This window comes from Eubalaena glacialis, chromosome 18 (assembly GCF_028564815.1).
Source record: "Eubalaena glacialis isolate mEubGla1 chromosome 18, mEubGla1.1.hap2.+ XY, whole genome shotgun sequence".
In the NCBI taxonomy this organism is placed as follows: Eukaryota; Metazoa; Chordata; class Mammalia; order Artiodactyla; family Balaenidae; genus Eubalaena; species Eubalaena glacialis.
Window position 1 is genome coordinate 53,213,290 of NC_083733.1, and position 24,899 is coordinate 53,238,188.

A 24,899-nucleotide genomic window follows, 5' to 3' on the forward strand; every position below is an offset into this window, starting at 1 on the left:
CATGAGGCAGATTAGAGGCAAGGGAGATTCTCCATGGCTGGCTCCAAGTAGGAGAGGGCCACATAGCAAGGAATGCAAGCAGCCTGTAGCTGAGAGTGGCTCCCAACTGAAAGCCAGCAGGGAAATGGGGACTTTAGTTCTACAACAGTAAGGATCTGAATCCTGCCATAACCATATTCATTTGGAAGAGGGTCCTAGCTCCAAATGAGAATGCAGGCCAACACCTTGACTTTAACCTTGTGAGATCGTGAGCAGAGAGCCCGCCATTCTGACATACAGAACTCTGAGTTAATAACTAAGTTTGTGGGAATTTGTTATGCATCATTAGAAAACTAACAACCATTCAAAACCATAGTAATTACTGGCTCAGGTAATTAGCATCAATGAATGCTAATACCACTGGGTTTTAGCTGATACTACCCTTGGCTTGTGGTTTTAGAGGAAAAGAGGGTGTGATTCCAGACTGGCATGAACTTGTGGGCCCTTCTTCCCTCTGGTGAAAGAACTCTTAGAAGGATAAGAGGGACAATCTCAAAAGAATAAGCAGCTGCAGAAAAGCAGATTCTGTTCCACACCATGAATTGGTCTTGCAAGTTTTACATCTAACCCCAGAAAACTTAACAAGCTTTAAGACACTCAGACTGCAAAATTATCACCATGTCCTGTGATTGTGATTTTTAACTTCATACAGTCTACAGTTTTGATGAGACATCGAACTTATTTCAAGTATCTTAATAATACTTATTTCAAGTGACTTAGCAATACTTGAACTGACATCCTTATTTCCTGGACAAGAGATCTGCTTTTGAATTTTCTTTGAGTCAGAAAGAAACTGTAGGCATGGCTCCTCTTTTCTCACAGATGTGTGAATTAAAAAGAGAAAACCAATACTCCTCCCACCCAAGAAATACCCACTAAGGACCCATGATAGACCTAGATTTCTTATTGAAATGAAGAGTTTGAGAATCTGAGTCTCATTTAAACCAAGAGAACACTGAGTCTCCTATTTTAAAAATATTTTTATGGAAGTGCATAAGGGTGCCCCAGTCATATGTGTAGACCAATGAACTTTCACAAACAGCATATTCCTGTAACCTGCACCTGAAACAAGGCCCAGACCAGAAGACCCCCGTGCCCTCTTCCAGTTACTTCTCCACAAAAGATAACCTATACCCTGATTTTCACTCCCTCTTTTTAATAACTGCCTCATGGGTCATGTCAGGGATTACAAAATTTACTACTAGGACCCTCCAGTTGGATATTAAGATGATTTCTATCTTTTGGCTGCCGCAAGCAATCCTGCCAAGAACATCCACGAACGTGCTTCTCTGTGCAAGTAAGCAAGTACTACTCTAGAATAGAGTCCAAGAAGTAAGATTGCAGGGTTGAAGTATTAGGACTTTGTGGTCGTCATACCATGATGACTTCCGCAAAGGCCTCACCAAGTCACACTTCCAATCCCAGGGTTTGAAAGGATCATTCTTTGTCTGCTTGTCAGCCCGCAATATCATCAATCCTATGAATTTTTGCCAGTTTGATGGGTGAGAAATTATACAGTAGCTCCTTATTGCTTTAATTTGCATTTGTCTGATGAGTAGGGAGTTTGAGCATTGCTATGGACTGAATTGTGTCCCCACAAAATTGATATGTTGAAACCCTAACCCCTAGTATGATTATATATGGAGATAGGACTTTTAGGAGGTAATTAGGATTAGATGAGGTCATGAGGGTGGGGTAATCCTGGTGGGATTAATGCTCTTATAAGAAGAGACAGTGAGAGCTTGCTCCCTTTCTCTCTGCCACATGAGGACAGAGTGAAAAGGCGGCCATCTGCAAGCCAAGAAGAGAGCTCCCACCAGAACCCAACTATGCTGGCAGTATGATGGCAGACTTCCCGTCTCCAGATCTGTGAGAAAATAAATTTCTGTCATTTAAGCCACCCAGTCTATGGTATTTATTTATGGTGGCCAGAGCTGACTAGGACACACATCTTTTTCTCCAGGAGGGTCGCATCAGTGGGACCAAGCAGGGAGATGCTATTGTACCCCCAAGCCAGGAGAACCAGGCAATGCTCTGATTCTCCTCCCACCAGGGCCGTGTTGGCAGGGCTGAGCAGGGAGCTGAGCTTTCATCCCTGTCCGGTGGAAGCAGGAGGTGCTCCAACCAGAGGAGGGTCAACTGGGTCCAGCAGCAAGTTGTGCTGCCACCCCCAACCACAGCAGTGAAACTTAATGAGGCAGCTAGCACCACCAGGCTTCACACCTCCTCCCTCCTCCATCAGCAGATTTACTGACGAGCTGAGCCTTCAAAGGGTACAGACTTCCAGGTATAAGGTGAATGAGCTCTGGAGATTATATATTGTATTTATATTACATGTTATTATTTTATTATAATATATTATATATATATATATATACCTGAAAATTGCTCTGAAATTAGATCTAAATGTTCTCAGCACAAAAAAGAAATGGTAATTATGCAGCATGATGGAGGTGTTTGCTGATGCTCCAGTGGTAATCATTTTGCAATATATAAGCGATCAAATCAACAGGTTGTACACTTTACACTTACACAGTGTTATATGTCAATTATATCTCAATAAAGCTGGGGGAAAATGGGCAAAAAAACTTGAACACACACTTCACCAAAGAGGATATGAGGAAGGCATATGAACGTGGGAAACGATATTCAACCTCATTGGACATTAGGGAAATGCAAGTTAAAACCACTGTGAGGTCCCACTACATTACTTACATTAGTAAGTGTGGCTAAATAAAATGGCTGAAAAAAAACAAAAATCAAAAAACCCTGACTATCTCAAGTGTTAGTTGGGATGCAGGGTAACCTGAACTCTCACACATTGCTGAATGGAATACAAAAAGGCACAGCCACTTTGGAAAATAGTTTGACACTTTATGAAGTTAAATGTACAATTGCCCTAAGACCCTCCAGTTCCACTCCTGGATATTTACCCTAGAGAAATAAAAATTTAAGTTCACACAAAAACCTGTACATGAATAGTTATGGCAGCTCTATACAGTGAATGGATAAACAAATTGTTGTACATTCAGGCAGTGAAACACTACTTAGCAATAAAAGGAATGAACTTCATACATGCATCAACTTGGATGAATCTCCAAGATATTATGTCAAGTGAAAAAAAGCCAGTCTCAAAAGCTAAACACTGTGTGATTCCTTTGCTGGTGGCACTCTCACAAAGACAAAACTATGTTGACAGATCAGTGGTGGCCAGGGGTAGAGGATGAGGGGTGTGACTGTGAAGGGATAGACCAAGGGAGATTCTGGGGTGATGAAGCTCTTCCATATCCCGATTGTGATGGTGGTTACACAAATCTATCTCTATGTGTATCAACGTCATTGAACTGTACACTAATAAAGGTCAATTTTACTGCATGTTAGATTGAAAATGCAATAAAAATGACGATGTCATCACACACTCACTAGAATGGCTAAAATTTAAAAACCTGTTTGGAGTCAGGTATTTGGATAACATCCTTCAATTTAGGGTGGGTGTAATGTTTTTCTCAAACTTAGATGGAGATTACAGGTTTTGGGGAAGAACGTCCAGAGGTGAAGTGCACGTTTCATCACATCTCATCAGGGAGTACATCAGGTCAAAATGATTTGTCACTAGTAATGTTAACCTTGATCACCTGGCCAAGGGACTGTTGGCTTTTCCTGGGGAGGGCTCGGAACCTATACCCCAGTTGGCTGGCAGGGAGCAGGAGAGGTCCCCAGCTTAGCCCTGACACAGCCAGAAAGCGGACAGACCAGAGCCAGTCAGGCCTCATCTCAGGGAATACTCCTGCGAAGGTCGGAAGTGGGGCCCCTTGCTGACACCTGCTCTGCTCACCCCCGCGCCCAGCTTCTGCTTTGGGGGGTTTGAGGTTCCTCACAAATCAAGGGACTGCTGCCTCCCACTCTCCATCCTGCTCCGGGCAGCCAGAGCTGCTCCACAATCTAAATCACATCACATCTCTTTCAGATCGACATCCTCCGACAGGTTCTCGTGGCTCTTAGGATGAAATCCAGATCTCTCACTCAGATGTCCAAGCCCTGCCTGGTCCGCTTCTGCCCCCCTCACACCCTCCCTCATGCCTCCCCGACTCCAGCCACAGTGCTCTCGCTCCCGCTCCTGGAACACACACACCTCTCTCCCAACTCAGGACCTCTGCACTTGCTGCTCCCCTGCCTGGAACTCTTTCGTTTCCCGCAGATCTCCTCATGCCTAACTCATCCTGCACATCTCAGCTCCAGTGGCCCCTCTGCAGAGCTTTCTCTTTTTCCACTTCTCCTAGGTGCCCCTCCTTCCTTCTAGTTATTCCCTTCATAGTCATTGGTCCACTCTGAAGTCACCTAGTTTATTTGGCTGTTGATCCTCCATGTCCCCTGTGAATTGTGAGCTCCAGGAGAGCCACAGCCTTGTCTGCCTTGGTCACCACTTGTTCCCTGGGGGCTGAACACAGGGCCTGGCACACAGTAAGTTGCTAATTCAAATATGTTCAGGGAATTAATAAATCCTGCCTTCTGCATGCCTGGAACCAATCAGAGGTTCAGTCAGGAATATAGTATACTTGTGCCTTAGACCCACATATTCTACATGTTGAACCAATCAGGAGTTCAAACTGGAGGATAGATGCAAATAACTGAAACCCCACCCAATTCACTCATTCAGAAGACGTTTCCTAAGTGACCAGAGCCCTAGAGACCTCAAATGGAGCAGAAATCTGAACGAAACATTTGGGACTCTGCCCTTTATATTTCAATAGCCAATCCCATTGAGGAAATTAAAGGCGAAGTCAACGTTGGTGAACAGATCGCGCCCCGATGACGTCACACCCCACCGCCCTCTCCAGGCCTGAGGAATTGGAGGCATGGCCCTGGGGCCTTAATGAGGAGTGCCATCTAGAAAGAGTGGGGTAAGTTAAGGGATCGAGGTAGTAGGATCATGTTTGGACACAGAAGGGGTTAGGAGGAAAGAGAGCTGGTTAGGGGATATAGAAAAGAGGCTGGCAGGGGACCAGGCTCAAGGTAAGGGAGGACCAGGATGGGGGAATGGGAGAGGATTAGAGGAGGACTAGGGGAGTTGATAGGGGAACACACTGCAGCTTAAAGGGGGAGGTAATGTACGGGGATAGAGAGAGAGTAGTGAGGGATGGGGTGTTACAAGGAGACAGGTGTCATTATAGCTGCAAAAGTCTAGAGGTGATCGAGGAACAAGAAACAATTCTGGGAGGACAGGGATAGATTAAAGTAAGACAGAGAAAATGCATGAGGGGGCAGAAACGGTGTTACGGAGGACAGGGAAAGGGTCACTGGGTGTCAGGGAGGGCTGTGGGGGATAAGAAGGGGCAGTCAAGAAGGGAGAGAAATCGGGCACCTCTAATTGAATTACAGAAGACAGTGAGGCGACATACTGGGGCAATGGGGTGGTATGGGGGCCGGGCCGCTGCGCCCACAACGTCAACGACTGCATGGTCCTTGGTGAGTGCCGTGGTGGGAGAGGGGTCTTCCGTGTCTGCAAGTCCTGCTGGGGTTCTCAGCAACACCTGTATGTCCAGTGGTTAGGAACCAGGGCAGGCATCTGTGGTGGCCAGAGCCAGCGGTGTGCACACACTTGGCTGTGGCAGGCTGGCTGCGGGTGCCTGTGTAGGGGCAGGCATCAGTTTCAGACACACACTTGGTGGCAGGGGCCAGCCATCAGGAAGGGCCAGGCCCAATTAGGGGCACGCTCTCAGCTGCCGGGCTCCTGGCTCTTGGCAGGCACGCCTGTGGCTGCAAGGTCTTGCCCCAGGTGCATGGCAGTGGAGGCTGGTGCCGGGAGCTCGGCCAGCAGCATGCAGGGGCACGGCTGGAGCGGCTAGCTGCAGGTGGTCCCAGCAGTGCAGGCCAGTGAGAGGAGACAGGGCCCAGGGAACTGAGCTGACAAGCAGCTGTGGGAGCCCTGGCTATCCATGTGCATTCCTGTGGCTGTAGGCTCTCACCACAGGCACACAGTTTCTTCATTCTTGAAGAATATTTTTGCTGTGCATGTAATTTTTGGTTGGCAGTTAGTTTATTTCAGATGTTGAAGATAATCATTCTACCATCTTCTGAGCTTCATTTTCTTGCTGTTTAGAAGTCAGCCATCGGTCTGTCATTCCACTGAAGGAACTGATTTTAATATTTCCTCTCTGCCTATGGTTTTCTGCAGTGTTGCTAAAGTATTAATATAATTAGATGTGAATTGTAATTATACTGTTTGGGGTTCACTGGACTTCTTGAACTAGTCCACGGTCTGATGTCATTCATCAGTTCTGGAAAATTCCTTGTCATTATTTCTTCAAATGTTTCCTCTGCGCCATTCTCTTCTCTTCTTTCTGGGATTCTAGTCACATGTACGACAGAACTTCTTCCTTTTTTCCCTCCATACTGCGGTCTCTTAGGTTTTTTCTGACCTGTCTTCTGGTTACAATTTCTCTCTTCATCTGTGTCTAATCTCCTGTTAATCTCATCCATGGGATTCTTCCTATCAATTCCTGATATTTCTCAGCTCGAGAATTTGTTTGGTTTTCTCTCAAATCTCTGTCACTTCAAACAGTTTCCAATTTCTTCCCTAAAATTTTCAAACTTATGTTTATTTCTCTGCACATGGTTTGCATGCTTGTAGCTAATAATGCCACTATTTGAAGTCTTTATGCTTCTGTGTCTATTTTCTTTTGTTTCTGTTCTTTCTTTCTCATGGGTCCTTATTTTCATATGGGCCTGGTTATCTTTATGAGTTTGGCACTGTGTTTGAAGATATTTCTAAGAATAATTTGAGGCCTAGAATGATCTTATTTTCCTCCATAGTGGATTTCCATTTGTTTCTTCCAAGCATGGGACGTCTGTCAGGCTGGTGAACACCTGAGGCTGGTGGGTGAAGCCATCCATCAGATGATGGATGAAGCCAAGCTACAAGTCCATGTTTTAGTTGGTTTCTTTATGTTGACCTTTAAGCTGAGGCTGTGGCTCTTTGGAGTATCAGCAAACAATGGGGGATGTTCTGTCAGAGTCCCCAGCTTTGGCACTTCCTGAATTTTGTGTTTTATTCCCTTGCCTGTGAGAATGCCAGAATAAAAATCTGAAAGCTACAGTTGGTCATTGTTTCTAGTCTTTTCAATAGTCAGGTGTGGAGAAAAGGGAACCCTCTTGCACTGTCAGTGGGAATGTAAATTGATACAGCCACTATGGAGAACAGTATGGAGGTTCCTTAAAAACCTAAAAATAGAACTACCATACGACCCAGCAATCCCCGTACTGGGCATATACCCTGAGAAAACCATAATTCAAAAAGAGTCATGTACCACAATGGTCATTGCAGCTCTATTTACAATAGCCAGGACATGGAAGCAACCTAAGTGTCCATCGACAGATGAATGGATAAAGAAGATGTGGCACATATATACAATGGAATATTACTCAGCCAAAAAAAGAAATGAAATTGTGTTATTTGTAGTGAGGTGGATGGACCTAGAGTCTGTCATACAGAGTGAAGTAAGTCAGAAAGAGAAAAACAAATACCATATGCTAACACATATATATGGGACAGGAATAAAGATGCAGACGTGGAGAATGGACTTGAGGACACAGGGAGGGGGAAGGGTAAGCTGGGACGAAGTGAGAGAGTGGCATGGACTTATAAATACTACCAAATGTAAAATAGATAGCTAGTGGGAAGCAGCTGCATAGCACAGGGAGATCAGCTCGGTGCTTTGTGACCACCTAGAGTGGTGGGATAGGGAGGTTGGGAGGGAGACGCAAGAGGGAGGAAATATGGGAATATATGTATATGTACAGCTGATTCACTTTGTTATATTAAAAAAAATTTTTTTTATTAAAAAAAAAGAAATGAAGGAGAAAATATCACTACAGACCCCTGAGACATTAAAGGGAAAATAAGGGACTACTGCTGATAGAAACAGCTCTTCACACATAAATTCTACACCTTTGGAGTAAATTGACCCATTCTTCAAAAACAAAAACTCAGAACAGATCAAGGACAAAGAGATTATTTGAGTAACTTTGTATCTATTAAAGAAATTGATTTTGTAAATAAAAAACTTCTGAAATAAAAATCTCCAGACCCAGATGGTTTCACTGGTAAATTATTACCAAACAAATAACATCATTTCCACACAATCTTTTCCAGAAAATAGAAGAGGAGAGAGTATTTCCCAACTCATTTTTTGAGGCCAGCATTGTCTTGATACTAAAACCAGATATAGACTGTGTATAAAACACTTCAGACCAATATCTCTTATGAATATAGATAGAAAATTTCTCAAAGAAATAATAGAAAACCAAAAACAGAAGTATATAAATAGAATATACCATATCACCAATTGGGGTTTCTCCCAACAATGCAAACGTGGTTCAATATTAGAAAATCAATGTAATCCACTATATTAACTGTCTAAAAAAGGAAAACCACGTGATCAATTGATACAGAAAAGGCATCTGAGATAAGTTAATATCCATTTACAATAAAAACAGCAAACCAGAACTAACAGGGAACTTCCTCATCCTGATAAAGGACATCTACAGAAAACCTATAGCTAACATCATATGTGGTGGTGAAAGAGGGAAGTATTTCTCCCCTAATATATGCAACCAGGCAAGGATGTCTACTCTCACCACCACTATTCCACATCAGACTAGAAGTCCTAATCAGCACAATACGTCAGAAAAAGAAAAAAGAAAGGGCATACAAATAATAAAGGAAGAAATAACAACTACCTTTATTTGCAGATGACATAATTTCTAAGCAGAAAGTCCCAAGGAATACACACACAGACACACACAAACAAAAAACATAAAAAAAACAAAAACAAACCAAAAAAAACCCTAGAATTGGTAAAATGAGTTTAGCAAGGTTCGGTTTGCAATACATTTTCAATAGCCCCCAAATAAGCAATTAGTTGGGTGTAAATCTAAAATGTTATTTATACAAGCTGTGTGTGTTACTACAAGTGCTGCTGAAAGAAACCAAAGAGGTCTTGGGAATTCCCTGGCAGTCCAGTGGTTAGGACTCTGCGCTTTCATTGCTGAGGATGCTGGTTCGACCCCTGGTCAGAGAACTAAGATCCCACAAGCCGTGTGACACGGCCAAAAAAAGAAAAAAAAAGAAATCAAAGAAGAAGTCCTAAATAAATGGAGAGCCTTTCCACAGTCGTGAATTGGAAGGCTCAACATCTCTCCCAAATTGTTAGGAAACTCTGATGCAATTCCTGCTAAAAAAAAAAAACTAGCAAGATTTGTAGATGTAGCCAAGCATTGTCAAAACAATTCTGAAAAAGAAGAATAAAGTTAGAGTATTCACATTACCCAATTTTTTTTTTTTTAATTTTTACTTTATTTATTTATGGCTGTGTTGGGTCTTCGTTTCTGTGGGAGGGCTTTCTCTAGTTGTGGCAAGCAGGGGCCACTCTTCATCGCGGTGCGCGGGCCTCTCACTATCGCGGCCTCTCTTGTTGCGGAGCACAGGCTCCAGACGCGCAGGCTCAGCAATTGTGGCTCACGGGGCCCAGTTGCTCCGCGGCATGTGGGATCGTCCCAGACCAGGGCTCGAACCCGTGTCCCCTGCATTGGCAGGCAGATTCTCAACCACTGCGCCACCAGGGAAGCCCCACATTACCCAATTTTAAGAATCGCTATAAATCTACATTAATAAAGCAGTGTTGTATTGGCAAATGGGTGAACACAGGTCAACAGAACAGAAAAAGGAGTGTAGAAAGAGACCCACAATATATTTATTGGCCATATTTGTCCAATTTATTTGTTTAGAAAGGAGTCCAAAGGCAATTTATCAAAGAAAGAATAGGTTTTTTTTATGGTGTTTAATTGGACCACCATATGCAAAACATAATCTCAGCTAAAACCTCACATCTTATACAAGTATAAACTCAATATGTATCATAGATCTAAATGTAAATCTATCAAACTTTTAGAAGAAAACATAGGAGAAAATCCTTCTGACCCTGGGTTAAGCAGAGTTCTTAGACATGATGCCAGAACACCTCCAGAAAAGAAAAACGTAATTTAAACTCCATCAAAATTAAATTCTTCTGCTCTGCAATGAACATTGTTAGAAAATGAAAAGATAAGCTACAGACCCAGAGAAAATATTTGCAAATCACATATCTGACAAAGGACTTGTATCCAAAATATATAGATGACCCTCAAACTTAACTGTAATAAAAACAAACCAATTTTTTCTTTATGGAAGAAAGACAAACTGACACTTCATCAAAGGGGATATACAGGTGGCAAATAAGCATATAAATTCTCGCAAAGATCACCCTGCACTGCTGAAGAACCTGACTCCAACTTGTTAAATGACCCCTCTCAAGGTGCCTGAAGCAACCTAAGACTCCTAGGCTCACATCACTCTTGCACCAACTGGTGTCTTTCCCTTGCTGGGATTGATCAATCATCAGAGAGAATAGGAGGAGCCTGAACTCCTTCAGACCAATCAGCAGCCAAGTGAGTATTGGCTTCCCCCACCCTAGCACACAACCTCCAATCAGTCAATAGAAGTAGAATGATAGAATAGGAGGCGGGGCCTGTCTTATCTCCATGGTAAACCCTGGCAGGTTGGAGTGAGGGACAGGCTGTATGTAACCTTGGTAGTGCCAGATCCAGATGCCCTAATGGAGGTGAGGGAGGGATATCTGAAGGAGCAGGGAGAGAATTTATGGGGTGACGGGAGGGAGAAAGAGAGTTAGAGGGGGTAGGGGAATCAAGGGGCAAGGAGAAATATTTAGGGAGAATGGATTTTGGAGAACTGGGAGGTTGTAATTAGTGGAGGGAGAAGGAATTCAAAGGATCACCAAGCTCATTTCAGAGGTAGAGAGAAGGTGTTAGGAGGAACAGGGTGGGTCTTTATAAGGGGACAGAGAGGAGGCTATGAGTGGACAAGGAGAGTGGCTCAAAGAAGGTCTTAGAGGAGCCAAATGAGAGGTTATGGGGGAGGGGAGAAGGGAGGAGTTTATGGGTGAACAATAAGAGTCATAACAGGACCATGACAGATTCATAGGGTCAAACAGAGAGCTATTAAAGACATTAGAAGTTTTATAGGGTGAAAGTGTTTACAGCGACAATGAAGGTTTTACACATGAAAAGTTAAAGTGTTGAGTGAGGGTCTTCTTAGTAGGGTGCTTTATAGGAACAAAGAGAAGGTTGCTTGGGGAACATGAGGGTGTTAATAGGAACAAATTGTGACAGTGGGTCAGTTGAGGTACAAGGAGGCCAAGTGAGAGTCATCAGAGTCAGTAAGGGATTTTGTAGGGACAATGGAAGGAGCCAAGAGAGACGTGCTGTAGAGATCAGCAAGGCAGTTATAGAAGACAGGGAGGAGCTTAGAGGAGACAGGGAAAATGTTACAGAGAACAGAGAGGAGTTATAGGGCATGAAGGGGGGGCCATAGGCTGGGAGTTCTGGGGACAGGGAGGTATCAAAGAGGATAGGGAGATGCTAAGAGGAGAGATGGTGGAAGTTAGAGCGAGCTGGTGAGAGTTTTCAAGGGGGTCAGTGAAGATCTTATACGAGCCAAGGAGAGATATGTTGAGAGGAGGTCAGAGGGGACATTACAGTCCAGAAGCCAAATTAAGCTATAACCCACTCCCTGCCCCCAGTCATCTGAAATTATGTCTGAGGAGCCCCCCAAAGACCACCACCTGCTGGCGATCTTGGCCTACATGATGTGTTGTCCCTTAGGCACTGCAGCCATGTACTACTCTTTACAGGTGGGAATCTGAATCATGCCAATCCTCTCCCTCCCCTCCCTCTCCATCCTGGCCCTGACCCTGAACAGTATCCATGTTCTCCCTCCTGTGTGTTCAGATCCTACCCTGTGCCCCTACAGACCCATGGCTCACCCCTTTCAATAACCCTTTTAAGTCCAACTACTCCTCCTCCACCTCTCCGGTCCAACTCAGACGAGGAACCACATCAGTAACAATGAGCCTGCGTTGGCCGCCGAGACCTCCCAGAAAGCCTTCACATTTGCAGTCTCAGCAATTGTTATGGGATGTATTGGCATACTCTGCATCTTCTTTGTCTTCATCTCCGTTGCAATCCTAGCATTCGTAATTTCTCGGTAACCTCCTCTCCAGCTCATGAAAAGAACACCAAATATATATGTGTGACATACCGTGGCTCTAAGTATCCATTTGGCCAAATGGGACACCATCTCCTCATGGTTGGGAGTAAAAAGTGTTGCCAGCCTGACCCAGCACCTTGAGGTGGTTGACGGGGAAAGGAAGTGGTAGCTCAGGCAGCCCATTGGACCAGAGCACAAGACCAACTCTGGACCCTGCCAAGATTGGGCCATGGGAGACAAGGGGGGGCACTCTTTCCCCAGGGCAGCCTCCCCTCCTGCCCACAGGCATGCATTCATGCCATAAATCTGTTTATGCCCAACAAGGGACTTGACTGTGCTTCATGACTCAGGGGACATAGCAGTCATCACTACAGATTCAACCACACCCCCTCAGAACCTATAAACCAGACAGTGACAGTCCAGAGTGGTTTCATCTCTAATGGGGGAAACATAGGGAAATGGGTTGTAAAAGGCCACACCTGGGGTACTTGGGGTCTACCAGAAAACCAGGTAGTCAAACATCTATCAGTGAACTGGTTAAAATTTGGGTCAAATTGTAAAGAACTTCTATAACAGCTATGGTTGCCTCCTCTCCCCACCAACACCCATGCTTGTGATTTAATCATTATTCAGCAATACTTTTTGAGCACCTATGATGTACCAGACACTGTACTACTAGGGAACTTGCAAGAGCAAGGTAAATAAGACTACTTTCTGATGGAGCTTACATTCTAGTGGGAAGAAAACCATAAACAAATAGACCGTTAAATAAACAAGATAATTACAGGGAATGGAAAATGCTATGGAGAAAAGAAAACAGGGTAATAAGCTAAAGCATTGACAGTACTGGTCCACCAACTGTTAATGGTCTGCAACAAGATAAGTACAGAAATTGCTAGTAAGTGCTTAGAAACACAGCAATCTGACATTGTTATGACATCCAAGTTTATGATCAAGAGATTTGTCCAGTTGAACAGGGTATAGACCAAAAGGATCAGTCCATGACAGATTGAAGATATCAAAAACAGATCCTACTCCACAACTGAGCTAGTGGGCAATATACAAATAAAAATTATCAATTTGAGAAATTAATGAAAAATATGAATACTGCCATTTGTGACAATATGAATGCAACTTGAGGGTATTATGCTAAGTGAAATAAGTCAGACAGAGAAAGACAATGTGTGATATCACTTATGTGGAATCTTAAAAAGTCAAACTCATAGAAACAGAAAGTAGAATAGTGTTTTCCAGGAGCTGGGTGGTGGAGAAAATGGAGACAGGTTGGTAAAAGCATACAAATTTTCAGTTGTCAGATGAATAAGGTCTGAGGGTGTAATATATAACAAGGTGACTATGGTTAACAATACCATATTATATATTAAAATTTGCTGAGAGTAGATCTTAAGCAGTCTCACCAAAGGTAACTATAGAGGTAATAGATGTATTAATTAACTTTTTGTAGTAATAACTCCCCAGTGTATATGCATATTAAATCACCATGTTGTACACTTTAAATATATTACAGTTTTGTCAATTATAACTCAATAAAGCAGGGTAAAATTTTTTTAATAAAGCTTTAACCCTAAAGTACCAACTATCATTTTGCTTTCAGTCCATGGGACAGAACTAGTCTCATGGCCTCATCTGAATGCAGGAATCTCTGGTAAATGTAGTCCCAGACTAGGCAGCCAATGGACACCCTTCTAGGATCTTCCTTGAGCTGAGACACTGAAGCCAAAGTGTGAGAGCTGTTCCAGGAACTGTGAGAACAGAGTTCCCACAGAGTGGGAATAGCAAGTGGAAAGGTCCTAAGCTGGAATGAGCTTGGCAATTCAAGGGAAATAAAGGAGGCCAATGTGGCAGTAAGTAATGTCACATATCTCCCACTCTCCAAAACAGGTAGGGTTCTCTCCTCCTCCCGGTAAGAATCCTTGTAGGTGCTTATGAAAAGTCTCAAAGATGTTCCCTATTTCCACCTCTCCTGATGAGGAAACCCAACACTCGTTCTTCACCTTCCATCTGACAAAGATCTGCTCACAGGAATATTTTGCTCATACAGCCACCGTCCTGTAGAACCTCCCAACCCCCTCCATCCCTGTCTCTGTGCTGGATGATGCTGGGAACACATCAGTGACCAAGACAGACCCCACGCCTGCCCTCAGGAAATCCACAGTCCAGAGGGGAAGGCAGACTAATCACAAGACAGGGCTGTGAGTTGTTCTTTCATTTAGCAAACTTTTACTGTGCATCTGTTGTTGTGCCAGGCACAGGGGACATATTACTGAAAAAACTATCTCTCCCACTAGCCCCCTGCTATGCTTCAGCCCTGTCATCATCTGCCCTGGTCCATGCCCTGGTCTCAGCCTCCTCCTCTGACCCAACCTCCACAGAACAACCAGAATGTTCTTCTTCACTTTTTAAAAAATTTTAATTTCTTAATTTATTTAGATAAAGGTTTCAAATCTAAAAACTGTATAGAAAGAGAGTCTAACAGACCCCCACGTACCATCCAGATTTAACAGATGCAAGCATTTTCCTATATTTGCATCAGATCTTTTCTTTTTAGAAATAAAATGTTGTCAGTACAAATTAAGCCCCTGTCCCCTTCTTCTCTATTCCATTCTTCCCTCCCTCCATCTCTGGAAGAAACCACTGAACTCATGTTGCTGTAAATCAATCCTATGTGTATTTTGCACTTCACTCCATATGTGCAGGTACACTTGATGGTGCAGAGTTGTTGTTTGGGTGTGTAGTAGTCCTTAGTTTCCTCTGACAAATGTTTCCAGCTCTTCACCTTCCGGGACTCATCTTCTGGGTCCCTCAGTTGGTCCACTTGATCTCTCCCTCCATCTGCAAATATATGCTTCACGTGGCTTCTGAGGAAAAGTTCTCCATTCTCCTCCTAACTGCTGGCAGCTCTTTCACAGTCTCTTTTGCAGGTTTGCCCTCATCCTCTGTACCTGGTCACCTTCAGGAGCAGAGGACAACCCAGAACGTAAATACCACTGGACCCAGACACCTCATAACAAGAGGGCCACAGAACTCAGACACCTCCAGACCAGGCCACTGCTGGAGGAAGTCATCAAGAGGATGTGACCACCGGTTTACCCACAAGCTAGACTCGGGCAATCAGAAGCTCCTTACCCCTCCCCTGTCCTGGGAATGTACACTCTGCCCACCGCTGCCACAGTGGGAACCTTTCCAAGGAACGTAGCCTTTAGAGAGTAAGGTGTCGTTGAGACCATCTGGACTGAATACAAGACTGAACCCAGTTAAGGTCTCTATTTAAACTTTTAAGATGCTGGCAGGCAGGCGCAGAGATCTGCTCATCCTACAGCTGCCCAAGACCAGCCTGGTATGTAAGTTTCCTTGCTTATCAAAACGTACACCTACCAATCTGGAGTGGCCTGCTTCTTTTATCGGTCTATCCTCCCTGTATGGGGGGCCAGGTTCAGATTTCACATGGGAAACTCCTGAGGTTGCGACCCAACAGACACCCACAAAAATGGATTAATTCAGGCAACTCTGAACCCTGATAACTGAAGAACCCAGAGCTCAGGGACCTCTGGACCTGGCCACCTTCATAAAACAGGAGTGGCTTGGGAACTTGGGTACCTCCAGTCCTGGACACCCTCAAATCAGAAGGCCACCCCTAAGTTCACTCTGCTTCAGACATCCACCAACATCCTTGACTCAGCCCTGCACTCTGAAATTCAGAAACTGGAGCCCCAGGAATGCAGAGATAGACGTGGTTGCTGGATATTCTAGGGCAAGTCCAAGAACAAGGTGAGGCCTGGCACTAAAGAGCCACACCCTCAAGAGGTGTGGAGCCAATCAGGATGCTGGGCAGAGCCCTGGCCCAGAGGTGGGGTGGGCAGAAGCTTCCCTCTGAGGTGATTTTAACCTTGTGCACAATCGCTAGGCAGTGAGGCTGTTATTTGGGGACAGAAAGACAGGTGCAGTGATGGGGGGACCCTTCGGAGAGACAGGGCATGATGCAGGTGGTGCAGACAACGGGCTCTGTTGAGAAGGGAGTATTGGGACAACCGTGGATGGAAGGGGACAGGAAAAAACATTTCAGAGCAGACAGGGGATCTAGCAGCATGCTAAGGAGTCTGTTTCATGACAGTGAGGAAGGCTTGGAAGGACACTGGGGGGTAATCAGAACATTTGGGGTTATGGAGGACAGTGAAGGTATCATAATAGTACAAAGGGGTCATATCAGGACAGAGGGACCATGTCAGGAAAGACTGGCTATATCAGGGCAAGTGGGCTGTTAAACTGGCTCACTGAGGGCTGTCATTAGAGGTAAGTGGCCTTTTGTAAAAGAAAGTGCAAACTAGATGGGAGTCAGCCTGGGGTTTTTGGCTTGGTCACTGGGGGTGCTCTGGATGATCTGTGGAGAGCATTCATAGAGGGTATCAGTCCAGAGGTAACTGCAGGTAGCGAAGAATTGTAGGTGCCAAAGAGATGTTATAAATGGTTGGTGTGCGAAATGAAGAGGTTACTGACAATGTTAGGGAGGGTCTGGGGATGTGTTACAGCGGCCCACTTGTCCTCACAGGACAACAGTGAAGGCTCTCACATGGGGTTGGTGAAGTTGCTTCTCGCTGTGCATGAGGGTTAGGGGGCTATCACATTTTGTTTAGCAAGTCAGGGATGTTAGTGTGAAGAGTGTGAGAAGGGATCAAGGCAGGCTGTGTGGCCTTGGTGGGCGTACTACAGCAAAGGGAGAGTCTTACAGGAGGTTGTTGTGGGGTGACAGGGAAACAGCTCCAGGTGTCATTGAAGGTCAATGGGGAGTACGATGGCTCTCTGGGAGGCTGTTAGTGAGTCAGCTGGGATTTTCTAGGAGCTGAAGAAGAGCTTCATATACGAAATCATTAAGGAATTCCCCAACTTTAATATGTAAGAAGATGCATCTTGTAGGCTTCTCTGGCTAAGACGTCTGGAGAGGTTTTTGTCACTGTCTTTGGAGTTGTCTTGTTTTCCTGTTAGGTGCCTGGATATTTCTGCCTGAGTTTACCCTGAAGGTCTTGTAGCAGCTAGAAGGTGTCCAGAAATTGTCCAGGGATAGGTACGCCTCTTGTATTAGTTTGCTAGGGCTGCCAGGACAAAATGCCACAGACCAAGAGGTTCAAACAATGGATATTCATTTTCTCACAATTTTGGAAGCTAAAAGTCCAAGATCAAGGTGCCAGCAGGCTTGGTTTTTTCTGAAGCCTGGCTCTGTGGCTTGCAGATGGCCACCTTCTAGCTGTGTCCTCACATGGTTGTCCCTCTGTCTGTGTTGTTTGTACCCTAATCTCTTCTTTTAAGGACACCAGTCATATTGCATTAGGGCCCACCCTAATAACTCCATTTTAACTTAATGATCTCTTTAAAGGCCATACATATATCCAAATACAGTCACAGTCAGAGGCACTGGGGGTTAGAGCTCCAACATATGATTTTGAAGGGGAAACGATTCTGCCCGTAACACCTCTCTTAATCCTGGGGACACGCTTCCGGATTTAGAAAGTGGAGGCAGACATGGTTTCTGCATGGATCTGTATGTGTCTGTTTAGAGAAGGAATGTATCCGCGGCTGCAGGATACTAAGGGGCAGTTTTTGAGTGGAGAGGCTAGAGGATAGGATATTGAAGATTTAGATATAGTATGAGGCAAAGAAATTCATGGAGAGAGGAACTAAAGGGACTAAAACTACAGCCTCAGCTGAGTGGGAAAGCAGCCTCCTGAGCCTTAGCCTCTCTTGCCTAGCCCACAGGTGAAGCTACCATAGATCCATAGAACCTCCCCAGACCCTGAGATGGAGCCCAACTGCAGGATGCCGAGATGGTGGCAGAGAAGCCAGCGGCAGACAAGGAGCCACAGGCCCCACCGAGGTTGAAAACACAGGGGCAGCCTCTGGCTGAGGATTACCCAGCCCCCTCTGCCACCTCAGTCATCTTTCCCCCCTGGCATCCTGGCTTGCCTGACCTCTCTCCAAATGCCCAGCACACCCCACCCACTGTGGCCCAGCCTCAGGGCCAACACTAGCTTCTGAGGAGGCCTTGTGTGAGTCAGAAGAGGTACCCATTCCCCTGGGCAAATGAAGCAGCTCCCACCCACTCCCCTGCCAGGTCAGGTCCTGGGCAATGAGTGCAAAACCTAAACAGCTATAGGTGGCAGCCCTGACCAACCACTGTCACTGTCTGTGTGCTTCTTCCTCCCCAACCCACCCCCCAACGCACAGACCCAGAGAGCCAACCGCCAGGGAGATGTGATCTGAGCCCAGGTCAGCCCTCCCACCACCCTCTGCTTCAATGCCTGTTCTACCCTCTGCACTTTCATCACCTTGTTCTTGATAGTTTTCCATTGTGTTTGTGGTCGTGGGCCAGGACCATGACCAGCAGACTCATCTTCATCTCAGGCCGTGAGTGGGATAGAGGAAGAGGGGGAAAAGCGAAATGCTTGCTCCCTTTTAGGACACTTCCAGGAAGTTCTACACACACACACACACACACACACACACACACACCTATTCTGCTCCCATCACATTGTCCAGAGTTTAATCACATGGACTCCTCTGGCTGGCTCCCAGGGAACCTGGAAAATGCAGTCTTTACTCCAGGTGGCCAAGTACCTGGATAAAATTAGAATTTCAGGATTGGGGACCAACTATGTGTGCCACCTTAATTCTAGTCTGGAGGAACAAATATACCTGTGATAGTTTTTGTTAGGAAGACTGAACATCAGGAATGAAAAGTAAAAGAAAAATAATTAAAATGGCAGTTGAAGAATGTGCTTTGCTATGAATCTGACCAACTTTCAATCCATCAATTAAAAGCCAAGACAGAAGTGCATGTGATTACCATGTTGAGTACAAAACCTTGCACTGGCCCAATTTTTTCTGACCTCAGGTGTTGTGTGTAGAACTGCGTTCCATGACTTGATGTTATGTTAGAGAAGATTTCTCTCTATTATACTAAACAAACAAAAAAGCTGAGATGGACAAAATTGTTCTCTCCCCTCTGGCACATTTACAATGTCCATGCGCTTCTCAATGTGTCTAATTACAACTGGAATTGCTCTTATCTGTGTCGCTTGAGAGTTACTCAGGTTTAAAGTCAGCTGCACTGTTCTTACAATGTATCTGGAATTGCGACTTACCTGGCGGTCCAGTGGTTAAGACTTCACACTTCCACTACAGGGCGCGCAGGTTTAATCCCTGGTCAGGGAACTAAGATCCCACATGCCACGTGGCACAGCCAAAATGTAATAAAAATTTAAAAAATATTTTAAACTGTATCTGGAATATTGAGTCAGTCTCTGTTTTTTAAATACAGGATGGATCACTTACAATCTGGGGTCATGGAAATTCAGATCTGTAAACACAAAGTGTAATTTCCAGGCATTTATTTTTTAATTTTTTAAATTTTTTATTTTGTATTGGAGTATAGTTGATTCACAATGTTGTGTTAGTTTCAGGGGTACAGCAAAGTGATTTAGTTATACATGTTCATATATCTATTCTTTTTCAGATTCTTTTCCCACATAGGTTATTACAGAGTATTGAGTATGGTTCCCTGTGCTATACAGTAGATCCCTGCTGATGATCTATTTTACATATAGTAGTGTGCATATGCCATTTAGGTTTTTTAAACCCTAAAGAAAAAAGTTTAGTCTTACCTTTAATATCTTTTTACTTCCAGAGTTTACTGTTACTCTTTTACTAACTTAATCTTTCAGAGCTTTACAAGGTATAATTGACAACATGATATTTAAAATACAATGTGATGAGTTTTGACATATGTATACACCCATGAAACCATTACCACAATCAAGACAATGAACATATCTGTCACCTCCAAATTATTTCTCCTGCCACTTTGTCATTCCTCCCTCCCACCTCTCCTCAGGTAACCACTGATCTGTTTTTTGTCACTATAGATTAGTCTGCATTTTTTAGAATTTTATGTAATTGGAATCATAGAGTATGTGCCCTCCTTTTCTCTGGTTTCTTTCAGTCAGCATAATTATTTTGAGATTCATCAATGCTGTTCCATTATCAACAGTTCACCTTTTATTGCTGACTACTCCATTATATGAATATGCCACAGTCTGTTTATCCGTTAACCTGTTCATGGACAATTGGATGGTTTCCAATTTTTGCCTATTACAAATAAAGCTGCTATGAGCATTCAAATACAAGTCTTTGTATGGGTATATGCTTTCATTCCTTATAGATAAATACCTCGCAGTGGGATGGCTAGATCATATGGTAGATGCACGTTTAGCTTTTAAGAAACTGACAAAGTGTTTTTCCAAAGTGATTATACTATTTTACATTCCTATAAGCCATGTAAGAGAGTTCCAACTGCCCCATATCTTTCCCATGATATGGTTAGTCTTTTTTATTTTAGCCATTCTACTAGGTGTGTAATGGTATCTCGCTGTGATTTTAATACGCATTTTCCTACTGACAAATATTGAGTATCTTTCCGAGTACTTATTTACCATCAATACATCTATTTGGTGAAGTGGTTGTTCAAATCTTTTGCCCATTTTTATTAGATTGTTTCTTTTCTATTATTGAGTTTTGAGAGTTCATGATATATTCTGGAATCAAGTCCTTTACCAGATTTTCCAGCCTGTCTCTTGTCTTTTAATTCTTTTAACAGTGTCTTTTGAAGACCAGAAGTTTTAACTTTGATGATGGCCATTTTCTTTTCTTTTCTTTTTTTTTTTAACAGATCATGTTTTTATTGTCGAATCTAAGAAATCCTTGCCTAACCCATGGTTTCTCTTACAACCTCTCTTTTATAGTTGTAGTTTACATTTAGGTCGAGGATCCATGTTGAGTTCATTTTTATTGAATGCAAAGTATGCATCTAAGTTTATTCTTCTGCATACAGATATCCACTTATTCCTGGGACATTTATTGAAAACACAGGCCTTCTCCACTGAATTGCCTCTGCACATTTTTAAAAATTCAAATGCTCATATATGTTAAGATCTATTTCTGGACTAAAAATAGGTTGCACCCTTCCATTAATGTATTTCTCTGTCTTGAGATTAATACCACACTTCCTTGATTTCTGTGCCTTATAACAGGAATTGAAGTCAAAGAGTGGAGTTCTCCCACTCTGTTCCTCTTTTTCAAAGTCGTTTTGGCTATTCTAGTTCTTTTTTATTTACATCTGAATTTGTGAATAATCTTGTAAATTTCTTTAAAAAAATTTTTTTAAAGGCCTGTGGATATTTTCATTGGAATTGCATTGATTCTATAGATAAATTTGAAGAGAACTGACATCTTAGCAATATTTTATGTCTTCTTATCAGTGAGCAGGGTATATCTCCCCATTTACATAGGTCTTCTTTTAAATCTCTCAGCAATGTTTTGTAGTTTTCAATGTACAGATATTGTATAACTTTGTCATATTTATCTCAAATTATTTAATATTTTTGACACTATTGTAAATGGCATTTTAAAAATTGTGGTAAAATACACATAACACAAAATTTACCACCTTACAAATTTTAAATGTACAGTTCAGTGGTGTTAAGTACATTTCACATTGATGTTCAACCAATCTCCAGAACAGTTTTCATCTTGTGAAAGTGAAACTCTATACCTATTAAACACAACTCCCATTCTCTCCTTGCCACCAGCCCCTGGCAACCACCATTTTACTTTCGGTCTCTATGAATTTGACTACTCTAGATTCCTTAAGTGTAAATAAGTGTAAATCATACAGTGTTTGTCTTTTCATAACTAGCTTATTTCACTTAGCATAATGTCCTTAAGGTCTATCCATGCTGTAGCATTTATCAGAATTCCCTACCCTTTTAAGGCTGAATAATATATATATATATCACTTTTTTTAGCCATTCATCCATTAATAGACACTTGGGTTGCTATCATCTTTTGGTATTGTGAATAATGCTGTTATGAACACGGGTATGCAAATTCTTTTGAAAACATAGGTGTTTTCGATGGAGGAGGTGGGCTCTGCTGGGAACTGCATCAGAGGGGGTGTGGGGAGAGTAGGGTGTTGTGGTTTGAGCTTGAGGGTGAAGCTGGCAGAGCAGGAGGATGGGCGAGCAGTCAGAATGCCAGTATGGATAACCATTTTGCTACAGCATTTGTAATTGCTTGTGTGCTCATTTCTACCATCTACATGGCAGTCTCAATTGGCACAGACTTCTGGTATGAGTATCAAAGTTCAGTTCAAGAAAATTCCAGCGATTTGAACAAAAGCATCTGGAACGACTTTGCTAGTGATGAGGCAGATGAAAAGACATACTGATGCAATTTTCTGATATAATGGCACAGTGGGATTGTGGAGATGGTGCATCACTATACCCCAAAACACATACTGGTATAGCCCACCAGAAAGGACAGAGTCATTTGATATGGTCACAAAATGCATGAGTTTCACGCTAAATGAGCAGTTCCTGTAGAAATTTGTTGATCCTGGAAAGCACAACAGTGGGATTGATCTGCTTTGGACCTATCTTTGGCGTTGCCAGTTCCTTTTACCTTTTGTTGTGTAGGTTTGCTGTGCTTTGGGGCTTTGATTGGACTTTGTGCTTGTATCTGCCAAAGCCTGTATCCCACCATTGCCACAGGCATGCTCCATCTCCTTGCAGGTTTGTGTACACTGGGCTCAGTGAGTTGTTACGTTGCTGGAATTGAACTACTCCACCATAAATTAGAGCTGCCTGAGAATGTGTCTGGCGAATTCAGATGGTCCTTCTGCCTGGCTTGCGTCTCAGCTCCCTTACAGTTCATGGCTCTGCTCTCTTCATCTGGGCCGCTCATACCGACCGGAAACAGTACACCTTCATGAAGGCATATCATGTGGCATGAGTGGAAGCTGCCTGCTTTACAATTGCCATTTTTATGATTTTTTTCATATTAATATTTTCCCTTATCTCCCCCCCCAATTGTTTTTAACCTTTTTTGTGTGAATTTACCATTTTATCCTGAAAATCCATTTTATTTATTCACGCAGATGGTTTTTTCTTAATACCACTAAAATTTATATGGAACCTGAGGGATTCTATCTTTCAGACAAACTAATCTAGGCTCAGAGTCCAGACAGAAAAAAAATGGGTAGACTCTTGGCACAAATTTGTGAAAGAAAATTGGTAGTAGGAAGTTGACCCAAAGCAAGTTCTGCTGATGTCTGTTAGACTTTTCAGTAAAGTAACTGTATCAGTTTAACTGGAAACTCTAGTTTCTTTGGGAAACCTCTTATCATTGTAAAAACTTATATTCACTTTGCTGTTGCAGATAACCAGTCAGCCAGAGGTATTAGTGCTATTTTCAAGGACTTAGGCTATTTATAATAAAATAAGGAAATTATCAGGGTTTCCCTGGTGGTCCAGTGGGTAAGACTCTGTGCTCCCAATGCAGGGGGACCGGGTTCAATCCCTGGTTGGGGAACTAGATCCTGAATGCATGCCACAACTAAGAGTCTGCATACCGCAACTAAGAAGTCCACACGCCACAACTAAAGGTTCCACATACCACAAGTAAGACCCGGCACAACCTAAATAAATAAATTTTTTTTAAAAAGGAAATTATCTAAGCTCTTTTCCCCCTAAATATTGGCATATAGCTTCATCTGAGGTGACATATCACAGTTGTTTATCTATACTGTGTCTATTTACAAGAAAGGAAGTGTTTATGTGGAATTTTAACTTTGTAGCTGCAAGAATTCCAGTTCGGCCAGACAAGAGGATGAACCTTATTTTACTTATTTTTTTTTAACTCTCCTTAATGTGTCAGTAGGATTTTCAGTATCACCAAACCATTTGGGATTTTTGTTCCTTCCCTCCTCATACACCAGGTTTATTAAAAGAGTGCTTTCTTTTTAACACTACATTGGGGTCACAGAGTAAAATTCTCCAACTGCCATCTGTTTATTTCAGCTAAGTACCATAAAGAAGTATCCACCATAATGACCCTCTGGAGTTAGGAAAACTACCCACAAGACCTAAAGCTTTGGCTGGTCATTAACTTCCAACTATGGTCTTTAATTCTTGTGGTGAAATGATGTGCCTTTCCTTGCCTAGCCACTTCCTGGTGTGTATCAACATTATTTAATGTCTTCTAATTCAGTCATCTTTTTATAAATATGTCTATAAACATTGAACTTTTAAAAATCTTATTTAGGGTTTCCCTGGTGGCGCAGTGGTTAAGAATCCTCCTGCCAATGCAGGAGATACGGGTTCGAGCCCTGGTCCGGGAAGATCCCACATGCCGCGAAGCAACTAAGCCCCTGCGCCACAACTACCAAGCCTGTGCTCTAGAGCCCGCGAGCCACAACTACTGAGCCTGAGTGTCACAACTACTGAAGCCTGTGTGCCTAGAGCCCGTGCTACGCAACAAGAGAAGCCACAGCAATAAGCCCGCGCACCACAACTAAGAGTAACCCCCACTCACAGCAACTAGAGAAAAGCCTGCGTGCAGCAACAAAGACCCAATGCAGCCAAAAATAAATAAAATAAAATTAATTAATTTTAAAAATCTCATTTATTTATTCCATTACTGTAGTACTTGGCAGATTTTTTTTAAAAATCTAACTTAGTAATTTCTTACAAAATCCTAAATCTGTCTTTTTTAAAAAATAAAAAATGAGAAGAGAGTCAAAAAAAAAAAAACCATGGGTGTTTTCAATTCTTTTGGATATATAACCAGAGGTGAAATTGGAGGTGTTGGATCAAATGGTAATTCAATTTTCAATTTTTTATTTTTGAGGAAC

General features: G+C 43.0%; 1 pseudogene; it reads left to right on the top strand.

Moving 5' to 3' along the window:
- The first annotated feature begins 22,235 nt into the window (after nucleotides 1-22,235).
- Nucleotides 22,236-22,999, top strand: LOC133078983 (claudin domain-containing protein 1-like; annotated as a pseudogene).
- The last annotated feature ends 1,900 nt before the right edge of the window (nucleotides 23,000-24,899 follow it).